The 15,693-nt window shown below is 39.0% G+C and overlaps 1 long non-coding RNA gene across 2 annotated transcripts; it reads left to right on the top strand.

Moving 5' to 3' along the window:
* The first annotated feature begins 2,780 nt into the window (after positions 1-2,780).
* On the top strand, positions 2,781-11,991 carry LOC148217022 (uncharacterized). 2 transcript variants are annotated; one of them, XR_015797842.1, is made up of 6 exons: positions 2,781-2,995; positions 5,174-5,240; positions 7,727-7,776; positions 8,893-8,969; positions 9,952-10,051; positions 10,580-11,991. It is a non-coding gene; the product is annotated as an uncharacterized LOC148217022 (long non-coding RNA). The 2 variants fall into 2 exon arrangements; XR_015797841.1 differs by lacking the exon at positions 8,893-8,969.
* Positions 11,992-15,693: the final 3,702 nt, after the last annotated feature.

The raw sequence follows: 15,693 nt of genomic DNA, 5'->3' as shown, positions 1-15,693 counted from the left end.
CTCATTCCCTGTGAAAATGTAGCATAGAACTTTGCCATCGCTTAAACTCCACATATATAATTGCTATATATTTCTTCCTTTTAGGCTCCAGTTATTTCTTCTATCTTTGAATGTACTACTACACTTTATACAGCTCAAATCTCTTCTATTAGGTTCCAAATTTTAGTATACTGGGTTTGTAACAAAAGATGAAAAGCAACCATTGTGGCATCAAGCTAACATAACATAATCTATTACGTTGATTTAAGTTATTGGCTGTCACTTTGAATATATAGAAGATCATATTATATGTTAGAGGCTTCTTACTTTATGATATAACCAATTGTAATATATAACCTTATCAGTTGTTTTATACTAAGTGCTCCATTTAGTTATAAGCACATAATAAACTGCAGCTAACACATTTATATAGATCTCAGATTATTAGGAGCGATATGCCAATTGCGTTGATTATAGAACATTATGGAAGTACTGTACATCAAAATAGCTATTGATATAGCCTAGTATTACTAACCATCTTGAATCAAATGATTTTTCCACAAAGCAACACTATTTTGGACTGCCAAGTATTTTGTTTTGTATCTACAGGAAAATAAAAAAGCTTATCAATGTACTTTGTGTCTCAGTAGGATTTTAAGAATTGTCTGACAAACCATTCAAGATGGAATCATAAGCTAAACTGAACAAATGGATGAATAGTTAATTACAAGAAACTCTTGAGAGCTGTAAAATCCAAAATAAAAAGACAGAATTTACTGAATAAAAATAATGTTTTGTAATATTTAGTTGGTTTTTCCTTTTTAGCTTCTGGAAGCCCTTTGATAATAAGTAAGGCTACTATATGTGGGCTGCTAACATACAGATAAGTAGTAGATGGCAGTAATGCATTGTTTTCTGTATTTATTTGGTATCATCTAGTGGATCCTCTGATTTTTGCGGCCCAGGTATGGTTGATTGCTTGATTATGTACCATCAAGTTGTTTTCAACTCCTAACCACATAGATTTTCCCCATGATGATCTATCCTTAACCTGTTCTTTCAAGTCTCCCAATGGTGCATACCATTGCCACTGTAACTGAGCCTGTCCACTTTGCTGCTGGTTATCCTCTTCTTCTCTTGCCTTCCACCTTTCCCAACATTAGAACCTTCTCCAGAGAGCTAGGTCTTTGCATAGTGTCTGAAGTAGGATAATTTGAGCCTGTCATTTGTACCTTGAGTGAGAACTCTGGGTTGATTTGTTCAATGATCCATTTGTTTGTTTTCTTGGCTGCCCACGGTATTCTCAGGAGTCTTCTCCAACACCAAAGTTCAAAGGTGTCAATAGTCTTCCTATCCTGCTTCTTCAAAGTCCAACTTTTGCTTCCATAGAGTGTCACAGGAAATACCGTGGCTTGCACGATTCTGATCTTTGTAGCTATAGAGACATCATGAAATTTGAATATCGTTTCCCAGGTATGGTAGCCCTATAAATAAATTTTATTTTTAATTTAATTTTATTTTTTACTAAATTTATTATGGTCATAATATACAGCATTTACAGCAGCTTACCGTATCCAAATATGCAATTACAAACAATTTTAAAAAACATGAAGACCTGATAGACCGGACTAAAAACAACCATACCAATAAAAACACTACAGAGCTCCACAGGCCCATTGCCCCCAGGCCTGGGAACATAGCCAGGTCTTAAGGGCCTTCCAGGATGATTTACCTATCTCTGGGTGAATGCTACTCCAGAGGGCGGAGGCAACAACAGAAGCACATTTCCTTGGTCCCACAAGGTGACATTTAGTTGAGTGGACCTGGACAATTGGAGATAGGTGGTCCTTCAGATAGCCAAACTCTATGCTTTAAAAAGCTTTATAGGTGACGACCAGCATGCTGAATTGCACTTGGAAGCCAACCGGTAGCCAATATAGCTCATGAAGTAGTGGTATATAAGCATTGCAAGAAGTGCCCGTTACTGTTTGCACAGCTGCATTTTGAACCAGCTGTAGCTTCTGGCTGGCCTTCAAGAGTAGCCTCACATAGACTACATTGCAGTAGTCCAGTTGAAGAGTGACGAGGGCATGAGTGATTGAAAGGTCTCCTAGTCCTTTCAGGAAAGGGTTTAACTGGTGCACCAGATGAACCTGTGCAAAGGCCCTCCAGGCTGCTGCTGCCACCTGCTAATCAAGCAATAGCTGAGTCCAGAAGGACCCTCAAGTTACACCCCAGTCTTGTATGGGGAAATGCTATCCCATCCTAGACTAGTGGTGGAACTGTCCCGTCCTGGAGAGCCAAACAGCCACCATCAATCAGTCTTGTGAGGATTGAGCCAAAGTATGTTCTTCCCCATCCAGACCTGAATAGCCCCCAGACATTGGGTCAACACATTGACAGCTTTACCTGCACAGCCTAGGGTTTGAACATGAATGATAGAACTATATATTCATGTAAGTACTGTAGATGGAAATAAGCCATACAGCTGTTTATGAATAGGATAAGAAATTCTAAGTTAAAAATACAACTGAAAAATAATAATAGAGTTGAAATTTTCTGCTCCAGAAATATCCCATAAACCTTTATAGCTCTCCTTTCATGTATCATCTTTCATTGATCTGTCAGCTTTTCCAGCTGCACCAAAATTTCTATTTCCTTATCAAGTATAGCATATGGCAACCTGTGAAAAGATTAAGGATGGAATCATACATATACACATTACAAAGTGCAGGATAGTGTCTGCCATGCTGTGTTGACGTCCCTATTTCCCCCTGACTGTTAAAAATATATTTAGCAATAAGCTAGCAATCTCTGGTCTAGCCTGATGCGTTTCACTTTGCTGAAGTAACTGCTGACAGATCCAGAGAAACAGCACAAGGACATCTGGTTTCTGAGGAATGAATATCAAGATAGCTCCCAGTCATTTCTGAAATGGATTTTTGAAATTATGACTCACTGGCAAATTAAAGGATTTTGAAATATTGATATGCACGAAACTGAGCTGTAATGAAAGGTCAGTGTGCTTTCTTTCAAGTAAGGAGATAGTATATGTACAAATGAGAGACACACTGCTCTAATTTTTTCTAGCTCCACTGGCGACTTGCTGACCTGTTAACATATTTGGGAATTTCTGATGTTTTGCCATTGTTTTCAGAAATGGCACCTTTTGGAGCATTGTTAAATCTGTTAAAAGTAACAGTAACAAATGAACCTCAGGAGCATCACTAAACAGTAGTGAGAGAGTTTCTAATTATCCTTTCAATTCCCATATCCCTCCCCTCCATGTCCCTTCATATGTCACCTTCTAGAACCCCTTTCTTGTAAATGCCTTATCATTTTCAACCTCTCATACCTTTTCTAACAGACTAATACTATACATGTCTATTCACAACTCCCACTAAATATTAGGTACGCATGCAGATTTGATCACTTGGCCCATCCTGATCTGGGCAGCTTAGCCACGGGCTTGCATTTCTGCTGCTCTTCTGTTGCTATCAGAGACTTTATCAGTTCCTTAAAAATTGTATATTTTATATATAGTTTTTCCATAATGAGATCTAGGAATCTCTGGCAAAGCTCTAGCCATTTGAGGGTTACTGGAAAAGTAAGTCAAGTGAATTACTTAGTCCACACTACCCTTGATCAGAATAAATTACTGGCATCCCTTGTTGAGTTACAAGCCTTGTAGGAGGACAGCCGTGTTAGTCTTACGGTAGCCAAAAATCAGGAGACATCTAGTAGCACCTTTTCAGACTCATACATTTCATTAAAAGGCATTCATGACTGCAGCTCACTTCATAAGATGCAAGATGAAAAATGCAAGATGAAGCTGCATTTCATCTAATGAAGTGAGCTGCAAATCACGAACCTTATGCCTTTTTATAAAATATGTTAATCTGAAAAGGTACTATCAGGCTGTTGATTTTGAGTTACAGGCAGCAATCCTAAATCTTCTCTCTAGCAAGGGGAGGCAGTCTTTTCAGCCATACCCAGTAAGTGCCCTGGACTGAAGACCGTGCACAGATGTTTACGCATGTACGTCCTATTTGTATGAATACACCCATGTGCCATTTACAGCTCCAAGCAACTGCTAGCATTCTAGAGGCCTGAAAGTTGCATTAAGAAGAGTATTAAGAAGGGTGGGGGCCAGATAAGAAAGAGTGGTTGACACTTTCACAGGCTGCAAAAACAACTTTAAAACTCCCTTGCAGTCTCCCATTCTGAGGTTCATGCTCTATCTCAGGAATGCAAAACCTGTTTTCCTTGGTTCCTTTTGCAGCCCCTCGAGCTATCGCAGAATGGAGGGGGGGGGTTTTTTCCAACTTTTTGGGCCCTCTTTAGGTGGCCAAATGAATGCCTTAATTTTTTTATTTATTCTGAAGGTACTTCCCCAGTGAATCTGTATATTCCTCATGCAGCCAGTCCACTCTTCGTTGTAATTCTTGAAGAGAAAGGTCGTGCTGAACAATCTTCTTTTGCAACTTCTGGAACTTCTCTTCAGAAGGTGTGATAAAATGGAGCATTCCTCATATCTATTGTGTAGGTCACACAATCGGATATTAAATTAGTGAGGGGGAAAAAATAAACATATGAGTCACCAATTACCACATAGGTTTACTCATGTGATAGTAGAAAGGGAAACAGGATCTATTTTCATTTTTTTATTGCCCTTTCAGCAAATGGTCAATTAGTCTTGATGATGATCAAACTGCTAAAGTGTAAGGCATAAAAGTCCCTGCTTAGTGAGGTGTGTGTCCTTCACTCATACCCAGTTCAAACACAGGCCGCTTGGTGACTGATAACACTGTCAGTTTGTGATTAAAACCAGATACATCATCACATACTTAATGACAAGCCATCTAGCTCTGTTCCAGACAAAACAAACATTCTGGATTAGTCTAAACCAAAATGCTATCTACGAGAAAATAAATAAACATGAGGATACTGCTAAAAATACAATTTTACAAATTTGGGGGAATATAGGCTTGTTTGTTGAGAGGTTTCTGGTTTTTACCAAGGGTACTAACAACTTACTTGCTCAGTGATGGGGTAATTCCAAAGAACATAACTCTACTTTTTTTTAAGAGGATGGTGTCAGGTCAAATAATGCACTAGAAATGCAGTCCTCCCTTGAGAAATACAGAAATAATCAATGCATTGCATGTACATAAAATATACATTATTTCTACAGATGGGTAATTTTTAGCGTGGAGATCTTCATACAGACAGACAGACATTCAGAAGGGAAGTAAGTCTAGGTAAGTCACTGAATGTGTTTCTATATGCTTTAATTTGGAGACTGTTTATTATTTATACAGCTTTCACAAATAGAAATAACAATGTGTGCACTGGTGAATCTGTCTTAGCTGCGATTTCTTTTTCTTCTAGCCAGATAGCTCAGCTTTTTTCACAATTATTTTTTTAGTCAAGGTTTGGCACTAACTCGTTTCTAGTTTGCAAGGAACTGTTCTGCTTTTAATTCTTGATTCTGCAGTTGGACTGGCAGTTTGCACAGTCCACTTACATCCAGAGGAAAAGTTAGCCTACTGAAGAACAATGTAATCCACTAGAATATATAGGGTCCAAGTACAGTGGTACCTCGGGATACGAACGCCTCTACTAACGAATATTTCGGGTTACGACCAGCTTCGGCAGGAAAATTTTACCTTGGGTTATGAACTTGCCTCTACTTACGAACCGGATCCGCGGCCATTTTCCCTGCTGTCACACAGTCGCGGCTTCCTGTGGGCGAGGTCGCGGTAGCAAGGAGATGTTCGGTGAGGCTCGTGGTGTGTTTTGCGGTGTTTTGTGAAGGTTTTTGGTGTGCGTGTTAGCATGGCTCCAAAGAAAATGCAGAGCAGGCTTGGCGGGAGTCAGGCTCTGAAGAGGAAATTGCCTCGGGTTGCGACCAAATTCGGGCGGAGGGCGGAACGGATTAACCGGATTTACATTGAACCCTATGGGGAAATTTGCCTCGGGTTGCGACCAAATTCGGAGGGCGGAACGGATTAACCAGATTTACATTGAACCCTATGGGAAACTTTACCTCGACTTGAGACCAACTCGAGTTGCAACCAGAGTCACAGAACGGATTAAGTTCGTATCCTGAGGTACCACTGTATATGCTGTCTCCTGCTGATTAAATGTCTTTTTATTTACTTTGAGGCAGATTTTGCAGCCTTACATATACAGTACATCTTTGAAGTACACGTATACAAACACAGATACGTTTTGAGAACATTTCCTACAAAACATCCGGGGGGACCAAAGTTTTTTTTTTCAGAGTATTTTAAAAGAATGATAGTTATAAGAAAGCTAAAAGAAGAGGCTTTCTTATAACTATCATTCTTTTAAAATACTCTGGAAAAAAAATGATCACGTTAGTGCTAATTGAGCCATTGACATGATGTTAAGCCAGCCCGACAGGTCAGGACCTTGCTGATAAAGAAAATATGCATAAGATTACAGTGCATATCTTACTGATTTCAGTAGGAAAATGAAGAACAATCCTTAATCTCTTCCACTGAAATCCATTGGCCTGTCATTAAAGTGTGCTTAAATTTCACTGTACACTATATTTGTTATCTATAATGGAACAGCTGGGATCAAAATAGAATGAAAGTTTCAGGTAACTCCAAGAACTCCACTGAAGAATAGTCTTGCACAAAAGTCCTGTTGAAGTCAGGCCTGCCAAATGATATATGAAACAGCAGCAGGCTTGGCACTTGTAGCTGAAATATTTCACTTTGATTGTGAATTATTGGGATTAAGGTCATCAGTTGCAAATATAAAAAATAATTCCCTTACAAAAGTGATTCATTAGCACTACATCATTGGGTAAGAAAAGCTGGTTGTACCTCTGCTTTTCTATGACATAGATCAGTGTTTCCTAACCTGGGCAGCTTTGGGATGTATAACTTCAATTCCCAGAACTCCCCAGCCAATATGATCGTTGCCAAGAATTCTGGGAGTTGAAATCCACACATCTCAGTCTACCTCCCCCCACTTCCCCTCCATGCACCAAATTCTCCCTCAACCAGATCTGGAGGTATCTGAATGTCCCACTCAGGGTATGCATTCTGTTGATGGATGAGATTCAGCTGGATATTTCCCATTGTGCTGGGCCCAATAGGAGAATAAGAATTGATAATATGATGGCTACAAAAATCAAATAATGTGTTTCACAAGATAAAATATTCTACAGCATTACTATTGTCAGAGCAGATTATTCTAACTGGAGAAGTTAAACTGAAAAGCATTCCGTGTTAAATATATATAGGCACAATCTTGCTCAAGTTAAGCTCTGTTAAACTTTATTGATTTTGCAGTGATAAAGTAAGTGAAGCTCAATTCTCCCACTAAAATCTAAATGATATAAAAGTGCTGGAATTTCCATGTACACACATACAGATCCTCGGGTTTTAATTTTAATTTCATTTGGACTATTTGCTTTGGCTCTTAGGAGCAGTTAATTAGCCCATCTTACACAACCATGGTGATTAGACAGACGAAAAGCGTTGTGTGAACATTTAAGTGAAACTAAACGTAAAATAAAAATCTTCCTAACAAGTTTAAATTGTGAATATGGCTGACAGCTCAAAATTGCCCAAAGTTGATCTAGGTTCATCTTCACTTCAGCAAAATGCTGGAAATACGAGGGAACATCATGTCCCAATCAGTGCTCACCTACAGCAGAAAAACCAAAGACTCCCCCTCCTTATCTTCTTACTCTTTTATCCTGTAGACGTGTAAAGAACCTTCAACCTGGTGACCTCCTTCCAAGCTGAATACAAGGTAAGCACAAACCTTCTGAAATTTCTCACCGTTCAGAAATGACCAAATAAACTTAACTGCTCTGTTCTCCGTAGTGAGGGAGAGAAAAAGAACAGTAAGGCACCTCAAGAACCTCTGCGTTCACTGAGAAGTGTCTGCAGCCTGGGGATTTTCCCAGACTATGGGTTCTCCTGATATACATCTTGGGAAAAAACGTACTTGATCTTAGGGAACATTCACTGGTAGAGGGCTACCAAATTAAAACCAGACAGTTCTTACCAGGAATCTGAACTGCTAATTTACAAAGAGCTTTTGACATTAGCCTGATGCCCCCAGGAAATGAGAGCAAGGCCAAAATTGCTCTCCATATTAGAATATCTCACTCCATTATTATTGGAACTTTCATCTTCACAGTGCTGGTGATGTAACAAAGCCCCATGACATTGCAAGAGGGGCAGGGTGAGGTACTTTGTTGGTGATTCTTTTATTTTATATGCCTAGTTCAGGAAATGCTTCTTTGTTTTGCTGTCCACCTCAAGAGGATTTTTTTCCAGACATTATGGATCAGTTAAAACAAAGGTTAGCCTTTTCAGAAAGGGATTGGCTGATCAATCACCGGCAAAAGAGTTCCCTGGCAAAGGAGGAGCTTTTTTAAAAGAAGGATCAGGTTTCTATTGTTTGAAGGAGAAAATTAATAAGTCACATGAATACTTTCACATTATTCAGTTTGACTGAGAAATGCAGTGATGACTAATGTTCCTTCTCATGCCATTCAGTCCCCTTGACTCCTAGAAATCAATTTCTGTCTTCATTTTCCCCATTCCCAGTGAGTTCATAAACCATAAGACACTGAGGCCATTTCCACAGCAATGATTTATAGAGTCTTATAGCGTCATCCAGCCATTGCTGTGGCGATATATCAGTAATGAAGACAGGATTTCTATTAACACAGCAATGGCTGGATGATGTTATAAGATGCCATAAATCAGTAATGCAGAAAGGGCCTGAGGCCTTTTTTGCATGCATGTCTCCAAGCACTGCCCTGGCTCTCTGTAGTAGATAAAAAAACCACTACTTGGTAATTGAGCTGTCTGTACTATGACCATCATGGGGTATGACTCACTTTGTTTTATCCAGATCTGGAGGTAGATGCCACCAGAACTGACCAAACTTGCCTTATCTCTGCAAATCACTCCTCCTGCTATTTGAGCAAGGTAAAAATATGTGCTGGCACATCTAATTGTTAGCAAAGAAAGTCCTTTGATAAAGGTTTTGGCAGTGAGTGAGGAAACTATGCCTTTACCATCATCCTTCTGGCAGAAAGAAATTAAAAGCCTCCTCCCCCAGTCGCACGCTTCTGGTTGCTGTAAATACATCATAAACCTGGGGTAATCAGAGCAACCAGGGTTGGTGGGAGGAAAGGGCGCAAGTCCTGTTTTACTCGTTGTTCTACAGCTGATCTTTGCAAGGTGAAGAAGGAGTGAAATAAGACCGCCTTTCTGGAAGAATGGAAGAGTGCTTGGCTGACCAGCATGGGGAATTAAACCAGTGAAGGGTAGAAATGAAGCCAAGGACTTGTAAAGCTGGATGGGAAGTTAGAGGATTGTGAAAAGCATGAGCTCTTCAACTCCCCTAACAGAAGAACTGACTCTCGGGGATGGAGAAGCGTTTTTGGGTATCTGATCCCTTGAAGCTTCTCTAATAGAGATCAATTCGCTGGGAGAAATTGTTGGGGGGTTTTTCCCCCAGGTGCACAAACAAAGGCAAGAGAAAAGCCATCATGATGGCTGGGGCATAATTTGGGGCGCTGTGTTTGGCATCTAAATTTGAGTTTAATGAAGCACTCCAGATCATTGTAACCCATTTATATAGAGACGCTGTTATTCTAGAACAGACTTGCTACAGGTAATAGGACTCTTTTTGCTCAAGAGATAAAATCTGAGGTGTGCAGTCTGAGGATTTTCCATTTTCAGCATCTCTACTAAATGCAGACACAGACACATGCGTGCACATACATTAGTGAAATTTGATCTGTGACAGTCATGTTGCAAGAAAAGACCAGTTGCTAACTAATGAGTATGACTGAGGAGGGAATATAGTCAGGCAATTGCCTTGTGATGAATAATGATTTCTGTGGTCTGTTCAGCATTTTTTATTATACAAGTCTGCCGCTTTCAGCACTCTTTCGTCTTCTAGGTGAAGCAATCAACAACTGTTAAAATCTTGTTACACAAGAAGGTGGATACTGCTTTTCACTGCACTTGATCCTTGGCTGCCACTGTTGTCACCCTCTGAGGTAAGGAGGCCAGCTCAGGAAGGAGACACCACAAGAAGTCCTAGAATTCTACTCTCTTGATAAAGGCTGTAATAACAGAATATTGAAAGCCTGATGGTGTTTCCCCTTCCCTCCCTCTTATACCAAAGAGAATCAAGGTGGGGTGATCTTGAGCTTCTTTCTCATGCTGTCTTGCCTTCCCAGACTGGGCTCGTGTTTTGCTAACGGTCTCCACATAACTTCTCCAAGGTCATCTCTGTGCTCCTCTACACCGCTACTTTTGAACTGAGTAATTCAAGATAACTGTAATACCTATTAATATAGCTTTGCTGTTCTTCTTATTGACTTTTTCCTAGGAGAGTGTGTACTTTATGAGAAAAATTCTGATTGTCAGTGTGAGGATGAACCAATTTATCCTTCCTGTATTCCCAAAAGACTTGATGAACCATAAATACTTTTTGGGATCCAAATACTAATCTCTAGGGGCAGCACTTTGCTGAGGAGAACGGTCATATGTGAAAGACAGATGTCTTTTTTTCTTGGCTCTAGAACACAAAGGAAGAGAACAACAAACTGGCTTTGCAAATCCAAACCTTTTGAGACTTTTATCCACTGGGCTCCATCTCCATCTCCAGCCACCCTGAGGCAAAAGTTTGCAGTGCTCCTAGCTGGTTTTTGGAATGTTAAGAATAATAAAATGTTTTAAAGCATTGGTATCCTGAGTTTCTCTTAGTGATAATCATACCAAGTCACACCAAAACAGCATAAAATTCACCTGCAAGGCCAGTACATGCAGATTGCTGATAGAAGTCAAGTTATGATTTCTCTTCCTCCAGAATTCACCCTCAGTCATGTGATCCCAATCCAAGCAAAACCCAAGAAAACAAACCGTTGGCACTCTTCTACACCTACTTTTGAAAAGATTTTATTTATTAATCACAAGCTGATCTTCTTAGTGAAAAGTAAGGAGGCAGAGACTTCCAAAAAGCTGGCAAGGTTATGTGAAATGATAACATTCTCTCACACATTGCCGTTCTTTGGGTAGATAAGCAAAAGGGCATGCGTGTTGTGACTGCTTTCTCCTTTAGTTCTCCACGAGGTCAGCTTCCTTGGGCAAGCGTGCACATTTCCAGGCAATCATACTGGGCTGCAGTCCCCCAAGCACAATTTTTATTTTCTAAGAATTCATCCTGTGCAAATGTGAGACCTAGAAGCATTCTTGGGAATAGGATTATTCTTTAGCATACCCTAGATTCCCATTTATTTATTTCTTAATTACAGGAAGCTAAAAAATAATAATAATAAATCAGGCTGGGCTCCATGGATGCCAAGAAGGTATCCTAGGCTGCCACACTGAGGATTTGCTTCGTTTCAAAAATGTGATTCCCCAAAAAGCCACTAAATTCCAGTTTTTCTTTTGGAATTTGGCTGCAGGCCGTAATTAATTCTGACCCATGGGTTAAGAGGTGGGCTGAGATGATGATGACGATGATGTAATCATGCCTTAGGGCCTAGAAGCTTGAAACCCGGCTGCAAGTTCCAGCATCTTTCAGATGTACAAAGCTCATCTCTTTTAGCTGCCTTTCAGCATCTGGGGCTAGACTAACTGGGGATTACTGTTACCATATTAAAATTATTTATGTTTGTTGCAATTAATATTTTTCCTTGTATTTCAGGTTTGGATTTGGGACAGAGTTTGTTTAGAAGGGCTAGTATCCATCTGAATAAAATAAACATTACCTACTGCCAACAAGCCTATGCCTTAATTTTTTTTAAAGTGTTACTGAAATTTCCCAAAGTCATTAGCTAGTTGTTGCTAACTATCATTGCCTCTGAGCATGATTGTTGGCACATTTTATTTTCCAAATGCCTTCATGATACTAATTAAGCCTCAAATGTTAGCATTATTGGGTTGATAATGGGCCAACAATCACAAAACCCCATAAGAAGCAACTTCTAAACATGTGCATTAAAAAAAAAAAACCTTCAGAGAAGAAAAGGAAGCAGATAAAAGGCTTTGTCTGAAGTAAAAACTGTATTAGAGGTGTTATCTCAAAAGCATCATTTTCACACCCTCTGTGTTAGAAGGAAATTAAATTCAGCAGTTTACTTACAATAGATCCTCAGTGTGATATTGCTGTTTGAAAGAGCTAGACTTCTCTCAGTGTATGTCTTCAACTGATACATTTTCAAATTAACAAACATTTAATGTATACAAGCTAGGTTTACGCTGGATTGGCAATCTGCTACAGCAGATTTTGATATCACAAATCCATATTTAAAACTTCTTTGCCCTTATTGCTTTTGTGGGATGTGGGCTGGGTACCCTGTTTTGAGTGTCCCAGATCCTCTTAGGGATTGGGTGGAAGAAGCAAATGTAGTGAATTGTGATTGGATTTTGCGGATATAATTACTCATTCACTCCAAGTTGGGAGCTAGATGGACAGAACCTACTGACATGAGAGAGTGACATCTTGCAATCTTACCTGTGAATCTCAAGGAAGGTACGTAGTTTTTGGTGATCACAGCTCTGCCCTCTCTGCATTGCACCCCTACTCCACCTGGTTTGGGAAAGCAACCACAGAGGGGTCTGGGAGATACTTTGTGATATCGCTGCTGCAAGAGCTGCTCTGGTTGCCAGTGTGTGTCCAACTGCAGTTCCGTGCTGGTTGTTACTTTCAAAGCCCTACATGGATCAGAGCCCGGGTATCGAAGGTACCACCTTTTCTAGATAGTTTCTGCCCAGGTAACCCAAGTGGGCCTCCTTAAGAGTCTGGGAGGAATGGCAGGAGAAGGGCCCATGAACGTGGCCTTCTAGAGGACCTTTGGGACTGACAATGGAATCAGTGGTACCTATACTTGCTATGTTAACTTTAATGTCATTGTAAATGTATTATATATTGTTGTTGTTTTATGTATTTTTAATATTTGTGAAATGTCTAGGATCCATTACGGTCGAGGCCAGGATAAATTACACAAATAAATAAATATTACCATATTACTACATCTAGTGGCAAGGTTTATTTAGCGACTCAATTTTGTTATGATTTTATGAAGGAATTTGAAAAATTGCACAACATTGTAATCTTGGTAATTAATTTTATTGCTAGTTTTATTGTCTATTTCCCCAAAGACTTATGAAATGGTACAGTGGAAGAAATTAATTGAATTGAAGTGTCATAAAAGCATTTGTAATAAATAAACAAATAAACAAATAGTCAGTTGCCAGATTTACTATTTGCTAAAGTACTAGAAAAATAAAGCACATCTTTTTGGGGAACAATGGTATTTAAATATATGGGAAATGAGAGTCACTGAGGTTTTAACAGCAAGGAGTCTTGAAGAATCCTTTAGTTATGGATTATTTTGCCAACGCTTCATCTCCATTTTTTATTATATTGTCAAAGTAATTACTAATAGATTACTTCCATCTAGACAAATGTATTTTTGGGGGGACAGAAATATTGACTATGGGCATTTAAATCATATTTCTCTCCTTAAGATTAGACATATACTAAAAACATGTAAACTTCTTTCTTTTTTTTAAACTTGCTCTTAGATCTTGGCTTTGTTTGTTATTGTTATTATGCTTTTTAAAATTTTCCAAGTTTTGTTGATATATCATATATTATTATTATTAATAATAATAATAATTAATAGTGTCAAAATGGTTAATGTGAAATATTCCAAGTACCCTGGAGCTGCATTTCCTAAAACTCTAGTCAATATGAATAAATACATGTTTATTATAAATTCACTAAGTTTATGACTGTATCTCTAAGGAACAGTGTTGAAGCAAAAATGAAATTGTTGCTTTATACGAAACAACTAGGTTGAACTGTACAAAATAGTGAGAAACTAAGAATGTTCCATGTCTGAAATAATCACTTCCTTTTTTGATTAAAATTAATTAATTGATGAATTTCTAGGCTGCTCCATTCAGTCAACTTGAAAGAAAAATATTTTTTCTCAAATAAATTACTTTAAAAAGGAAGAACTTTCTTAGATTCACTAAGAATAAACAAGACAGGTATGATGGTGGCCTTAAATTCATCTTCCTTTCAGGTAAATATATCCTTATGTCACTTTACTATTATATTTATATATATATATATATTTTCCCTGGTGGCTCAAGGCATCTTCCTTTTGGAGGGAATGTCTCCCCTCATTTTCACCATAGCACTCTAGTGAAGTAAGTTGAGACATTTATTTCTTGGAGATCTTTCTGCATCACCCAGCTGGAGAGACTGAGGGTAGCTTTCAAAAAGAGAGAGTAAGTGGCCCAAGTTGAGCTCCATCTTCATGGGGCTGAACCTCAGTCTCTCTGGCTGAAATCCAGCACTTTCCCCTCACTGCTACTCTGTATTGCAGCCTGTGGCAAATCAATGAACCAAACTGTACTGCACATTCCCAAGTCTCACGCTTATACATAGCAGTGACTTCTAAGGCGCATAAGGAAGGCATCTGTACAATCTCCTAGCGGGACGCACTGCACAGGAAAGTTAAACATCACCAGTATCAAAACTGCTTCAGGGAGCTGACAGGACTTGTGTAATTTGTTTTGACATTTTTATAACGCCCTATAAAATGCATAGCAGGCGTGTACTTGTTCGATGCAGGGATGTATTTAGGGGAGGAAATGGTTTAATATAAAGTAATCAGGAACAAATGTCACTTCTTGTTTTCTTAAAGGCAAACATGGCTACAAAATTAATTGTCTGAAAGGAAAACGGGTCTTTGGGGCACTCAGTAAAAGCAAAAGCTCAATATAATCCATTTCAAAACATTTGGGGCCTTCTTGAGCAGAATCCTAATGATTCCAAGATGCCAGAAAAGGAACAGATGGGTCCACGCATTGACTAGGCATCTCTGTGTCCGAAATAATATTGTATCACTAACCTATGAGTTGATCCAAATATTGGCTGCAGAGAACAAATGTTTGAGAAGGGACTCAACAGCCAATACAAGGCCAGATGTCCTGAGACAGTAAATGGAAATGCAACAGATAAACCAACAAACAACAACAACCAATTGTGAGTATTCCTAGGCGGACAGGAAGATGTCAAAAACCTATGGTCACTTGGTGGAATTTTCTTTTCACAGAGAATTTATTAGTGTGATGGATTATTTAAACAGGGTCTGCTTGACAGAGAGTTACAGTCATGTGAAAAAGAAAGTACACCCTCTTTGAGTTCTATGGTTTTACGTATCAGGACATAACAAAAATCATCTGGTCCTTAGCAGTTCTCAAAAGTAGGTAAATACAACCTCAGATGAACAACAACACATGACATATTACACTATGTCATCATTTATTTTACAAAAAGAAAGCCAAAATGGAGAAGCCATGTGTGAAAAACTAAGTACGCCTTATGATTCAATAGCTTGTAGAACCACCTTTAGCAGCAATAACGATGTAATCATTTTCTGTATGACTTTATCAGTCTCTTACATCATTGTGGAGGAATTTTGGCCCACTGTTCTTTACAACATTGCTTCAGTTCGTGGAGGATTGCGGGCATTTGTTTATGCACAGCTCTCTTGAGGTCCTGCCACAGCATTTCAGTCGGGTTGAGGTCTGGACTTTGACTGGGCCATTGCAACACCTTGATTCTTTTCTTTTTCAGCCATTCTGTCGTAGATTTGCTGGTGTGCTTGGGATC

The sequence above is a fragment of the Python bivittatus genome, unplaced genomic scaffold (genome assembly GCF_059951505.1).
Source record: "Python bivittatus isolate LINGU-HERP-01145 unplaced genomic scaffold, Pbiv_v1 ctg000020_np1212, whole genome shotgun sequence".
NCBI lineage: Eukaryota > Metazoa > Chordata > Lepidosauria > Squamata > Pythonidae > Python > Python bivittatus.
This window is presented reverse-complemented; position numbering and strand designations above follow the sequence as displayed.